Source organism: Rhinolophus sinicus, chromosome 3, assembly GCF_057876585.1.
Source record: "Rhinolophus sinicus isolate RSI-liver-muscle chromosome 3, RSI-T2T, whole genome shotgun sequence".
Taxonomy (NCBI): domain Eukaryota; kingdom Metazoa; phylum Chordata; class Mammalia; order Chiroptera; family Rhinolophidae; genus Rhinolophus; species Rhinolophus sinicus.
Window position 1 is genome coordinate 29,403,553 of NC_142503.1, and position 6,303 is coordinate 29,409,855.

A 6,303-nucleotide genomic window follows, 5' to 3' on the forward strand; every position below is an offset into this window, starting at 1 on the left:
GATAGTATTTTATCACCTGGTCAATAACTTTTCCTTTTATTAGTGGACATGCCTTTGGTGTTGAGAGGCATCACAAAAAGAAAAATTTTCTCTGGATATTTTCTAAGTTGTTTAAGACTAGATCTGCCGTATATTAAAAAAACACAAAACAAAACCCTTTACTTTTGCCCTCTGCCCCACTCCACCCCTCGCAGCACTGGGAAATGGTTGAGTTGGAAGTTGGGCAGCACTGCCCGGTGGAGCATTGCCAGCAGCAAGGTTTTCTTCCATTTGTATGTGATGCTTGTTTGGGAATAGTTTGCCTTGAACACAAAAGCAGAGCGTCACATAGCTGCCCTGAGGTGATGGTAATCAATGAGAAACTGATGTCAGATATGCATTCATCTCATCCATGCTCATTCAAGGACTGTGCTGAAAGAGAGCTTGTGCCAGTTATATGTCCTATTGTGAGAAGAATTTTTGCCTGAGACACCATCATCTGTCAGCTCATGAATGTGAAAAACGAAACCGCTAAACCTTGTGCGGCTGCCACTCAGAAACTTCTTAAAGACATTATTGATTCCAAGGCAGGATAGACAGCAAATAGGCAATGGAAGGGTGCAAAAATAGTGAAACAGCTGCAAAGGTAGAATTGATGAAATTGAAGATACATGCTGATGGAGAAAAGTCATTGCCACACCGGGCAAAGAGAAGAACGAACCAATGTTCTGCCACCGATGGAGCATTGGGAAGGTCATCGACTTTGCAGCTCCTTTAGCCAGTCTTAAAAAAATGACAATAACAGACTAACAGCTAAGAAATTAAGGTTGTATCACATGACTTCAGGAGAGGCCCTACTCTTGGATCATACTTTGGAAAAATGGATTGCTAAGGAGGGTTGTCCTTCCTATAACGGTGGAAATGTTATCTTGGAATAGCTTAATGATGAAGAACAGTTTTCAAAAAATGTTGATTCTTATTTCAAATAGTTTCACTCAAGGATTCAAACCAGAAATCACAAGGAAAATTCTATGTTAAGTTGGTTTCTTTTACTGCAAATATGATATATATATATTATATATATAATATATATATTACATATACATATTATAAATTTCTAATATATATATTCCTAATATATATTATGTTATAATATATAATACGTATTATATATATGTACATATTATATATAATATATATGTATATATATTATATATGTATATTAGAAAGTTAGACATCATCTCATTCACTATTCAAAGTTTTTGGATGAGGAATCTCAGACCTAGAAAGGGGAAATGGTTTTTTTGGTGTCACCTCTTCAAACTGCTTTGGGGCATTATCTCTGTTAAAGGTCCTCCTCCAGTGGGATTCACTTTTTTTTTTTGTATGAATGTATTACAAGTGAGAAGAAAGATGAAGTAGCTCAACTTCATTACAGTCTCTTTATATATTGCTGAAGCAAAATACATGCCAAAAGTAACTACATTTTACTGACATATTAAAATTAATTCTTCCAACAGATGTATTCCATCTATTCTCAACAAAATACTACTATATAGAAGGAATAGAAATAATTTCTATTTGTTCTTTGTCCTTTTCTATTTTAATTTTCATGGGCACATATCGTGGCTTTAGGTTTAATTAAAGGAATAAGCTCAGAATGTTCATTAGAAAAAAACAACCTTGATCCTTTTACTTTTGATAAAATCCAAGTTATTACCACCTTATTTTCTGAAGAGCTAGTCCATGAATTATTAAATATGCTTAGTAATAAATATGATAAAGTTTTCAGATGTCCAAGAAAATTTTATTTAGTGTTTGTCTTGCAAAACTAATTTGTAATTTTCACGAGAAATAGAAAGTTTTGGAAAATAGCAGTAAGAAAATGCCAGTTTTCTTGAAATCCACCCTACCCTTAAGCATATACATACATAAAAGTACTACAGTTTATGAAAATAAAAAATTCAGTCAATTTGCTTCTATTGGATCTCATCAAAACACTTTCTTTCTATTGAAGCATTTGAATATAGGAGACATTAATTTTCATTTAAAATATATTTGAATGTACTTTGAGTATAACTCACTGGAAAGCCAAAATTTAAACCATATGTTAATGAATAGGAATGTAGATCGCAGGGAGGATATTGCTCATAATCCAAAATTTGGTGGCCATTCCTTTTTTTTCTTCAGAAAATTAAAATTTTTTATTAAAGTACAGTTGGCCTGCAATATTATGAGTTTCAGGTGTACAACATACTTATTCAACATTTATATACCTTACGAAATGATCACTTCAATAAATCTAGTAACCATCTGTCACCATACAAAGTTATTGTGATATTATTGAGTATATTCCCTATGCTGGTCATTACATCCTCCTGACTTATTTATTTTATAACTAGAAAGTTGTACCTCTGTTCCCCTTCACTTTTTCACCCATCCCCCTTCCCCCTTCCCCTCTGGTAACCATCAATTTATTCTCTGTTTCTAGAAGTCTGTTTCTGTTTTGTTTTTCAGATTCCACGTATAAGTGAAATCATACAGTATTAATCCTGTGTTTGACTTATTTCACTTAACATAATACCCTCTAGGTTTATCCATGTTGTTGCAAATGGCAAGTTTCATTCTTTTTTGTGGATGAGTAATATTCCTCTGTGTGTGTGTGTGTGTGTGTGTGTGTCCCACATTACATTTATTCATCTGTTGATGGACACTGGACACTTAGGTTACTTCCATATATTGGTTATTGTGAATAATACAATGAATATAGGGGTGCATATATCTTTTATAATTAGTTTTCATTTTCTTCAAATAGATACCCAGAAATGGAATTAATTCATTATACGGTAGTTCTATCTGTAGTTTTTAGAGGAGTCCCCATACTGTTTTCTACAGTGCTGCATAAGTTTGCAATCTCACCAATACTGCCTAAGAATTGCCTTTTCTTCATATCCTTGCCTAGACTTCTTTGTTGTTATTTTGATAGTAACCATTCTGACAGGTGTGAGGTGATATCATCATGGTTTTGATTTGCAATTCCCTAATGGTTAGTAATGATGAGCACCTTCTTATGTGTCTGTTGGCCACCTATATGTCTTGTTTGGAAAAATGTCTACTCTGATCCTCTGCCCAGCTTTCAATTAATTTTTCATGTCGAGTTGTATGAGTTCTCTCTATAGTGTATATATATTAACCCTTTATTGGATATATAATTTGCTGATAACTTCTACCATTTATTGGGTTGTCTTTCATTTTGTTAATGGCTTCTTTCCCTGTGCTAATACTTTTTAGTTTGATGTAATCCAATTTGTTTATTTTTATTTTTGTTGTACTTGCTGGGACATATATTTTGTTGTCCCCTTGCTGGGGAGATACCTTTTTTAAAAAATTTAGGCAGATATTAAAAAGTTTAGTGCATTTGTTTTATTCTCAGAGTTTTGGTTTTAAGTCTTACATTTAAGTCTTTAATCAGTTTTGAATTTATTTTTGTGTATGGTGTAAGAAAATGGTCCAGTTTCATTATTTTATATGTAGCTGTCCAGTTTTTTACAACACCATTTATTGAAGAGACTCTCTTTCCCCCATTGTATATTCTTGCCTACTTTGTCTTAAATTAATTGACCATATAAGTGTGAGTTTATTTCTGGGCTCTCTATTCTGTTCCATTGGTCCATGTGTCTGTTTTCATGACAGTTTGATGGCCTTTCTTATTCCTTCTCTCTATTTCTAAAACAGGTTTTCTGATTCCAAATGTTGTAATTGCTTAATGTATTTTGCTAAATGAAATGATCCAATGGAAAAAGTAATATATTATGTTTTGAGAACTAAGTGATGATGTGAACCTATAATCCTCATTGTTTCAGAATTGCTTTGATCGTGTCTTGTGGAAAAATCCCTTTTTTTTCCCAGAGTAAGAACTTTAAAATTATGTAATTCTAATTAGCAATTCATGATTAGTTATTGGTCATGCATCATTGAACAAGATACCTAAATTCTCTGACCCTCAGTTTTCTCGTTTGTAAAGTTGTGAAAATTCTACCTACTTGCACAATTAAATGTAAGACAATATGTGAAACCTGGCACAGTTACTAGCACTTTGTATAAACTCAATATGGTTTATCTCTTTTTTCCTTCCATTTAAGCAAAGCAAAATAGCTATTGGCAAAGTTAATCTTGTTTAAAATCATTAAGTTTTTTTCACATAAAGCTTGTATGTTTTAGCAATTAAATCATAATTTTGATAGATGCAATTATTACATGTGTGCAGTTTCTAATTTAATAGTAGCATAGTGTGTTGTGTTCTTCTCGAGGGCTGGGCAGGTAAATGAATAAGAAAATCATATGAAAATATATATTCTCTAATATGGTGGAAGAGGGTAAAGGGGGTCAAATATATGGTGATGGAAACAGAACAGACTCTGGGTGGTGAGCACACAATGTGATATATAGATGATGTATTATAGAATTATAGACTTGAAACCTATGTAATTTTACTAACCATTGTCACCCCAGTAAATTTAATTGAAAAAGAAAGTACATATTGTCTAAGTAATCATAAAAGAAGAGCTTCAAAAATGTTTTGAGCAATTGAAGCATCACTGAAATCTGTGCCAAGATGGAGCCTTCATTCTTCATTTCTTCAACAAATATTAATTGAATATCTAGTGTGTAATAAGTTAAAGACTCAGTGGTAAAGAAACAAACATCGTCCTTGCTCTAGGGGAATGTATTCTCATAAAGAGATATTAACCACATAATTTTACAATTAAATATGAAATTACAACTGTGAGCAGTACCACTAATTACAGATGTGTAGTACTTTGAGCATATGTAATAGAAGGATTTGATTTAGTTAGGAAGGTGAGGTAAGTGAGAGGTGATGATTGAGCTGATTAATAACAACTCAGTAGGAGTTTTTTAGATACAGATGGAAATGGAATTCCAGTAGGGAGGACAGCATACACCAAGTCCTTAATGCGAGAGTCCATACAACACATACGTTAGACCTAAAATGTACTAGCATGGCCAGAATATAGAAAGGAAGGAAGAGATGATAAAGCTTAGGTGTAGTCATCCTCCTAGGGTATGCTAAGAAACTTTATCCTTTTTATAAATGCAACAGGAAGCTATTAAAATAATTCAAACAAGGGAGGGGGTTGAATGTGGGGTAGATGAGAATCAAATTATCATTTTTTACAGATCACCATGGATGGCAAAAGAAGCTTTATGTAAACTAGTCAGTTGTCTGTTTCAGCAGAGCAGGGATAGAGGTGTCAGGGAAGATGAACTACGAAGTCAGTGGTGATGGAGATGGAGGGAAATGGATGGAATAGAGAAGGTGATTGTAATAGGCAGTAAAATCATCAGATCTTTGTAATATGTAGGGTGAAAGAAAGAGCAATCAAAGATCACTTTTAGATTTTTAAAATTTTATTTAATTTATTATGGTGACATTGGTCAATAAGATTATATAAGTTTAAAGTGTAGAATTCTACAATACATTATCTGTATATTGCATTGTGTATTTACCACCCAAAGTCAAGTCTCCTTCTACTATCATATATTTAACCACTTTTACTCTCTTCTACTACCTCCCCCACCTCCCTTCTCTTCTGGTAACCACCATATTGTTGTCTGTGTTTATGAGTTTTTGTTCGTTTTGTTTGCTTGTTTGTTTTCTGTTTTACACCCTACAATTGAAATCTTATGGTTCTTGTTTTTTCCATCTGACTTATTTTGCTTAGCATGATTTTCTCAAGGCCCATCCATGTTGTCACAAATGGCAGTATTTCATCTCTTCTTATGGCAGAGTAGTATTCCATTGTGTATATATACCACATCTTCTTTATCCAATCATCCTCCAAAGGACACTTAGGTTGTTTCCATGTCTTGGCCACCATGAATAATGCTGCAATGAACATACAGGTACATAATGTCTCTACAAATAAATGTTTTCAAATTTTGGGTAGATACCAGAAGAGGGATTGCTAAATCACATGGTAGCTTTAGTCTTAACTTTTGAGGAAACTCCATACTCTTTTCCATAGCAGCTGTACCAATTTACATTCCCACCAATAGTGTATGAGGTTTCATCTTTGTCCACAGCCTCTCCGACACTTATTATTACTTGTCTTGTTGATAATGGCCATTCTAAGAGGTGTGAAGTGGTATCTCATTGTGGCTTTTATTTACATCTTCCGTATAGCTAGTGAAGTTGAGCATCTTTTCAGATATCTGTTGGCCTTTTGTATGGCTTCTTGGGAGAAGTAACTGTTCAGGTTCTCTGCCCATTTTTCTTTTTTAAAATGGGATTACATTCATGCA

General features: G+C 33.5%; 1 pseudogene; it reads left to right on the forward strand.

Moving 5' to 3' along the window:
• Positions 1–203: 203 nt before the first annotated feature.
• Positions 204–968, forward strand: LOC109449686 (AN1-type zinc finger protein 1 pseudogene; annotated as a pseudogene).
• Positions 969–6,303: the final 5,335 nt, after the last annotated feature.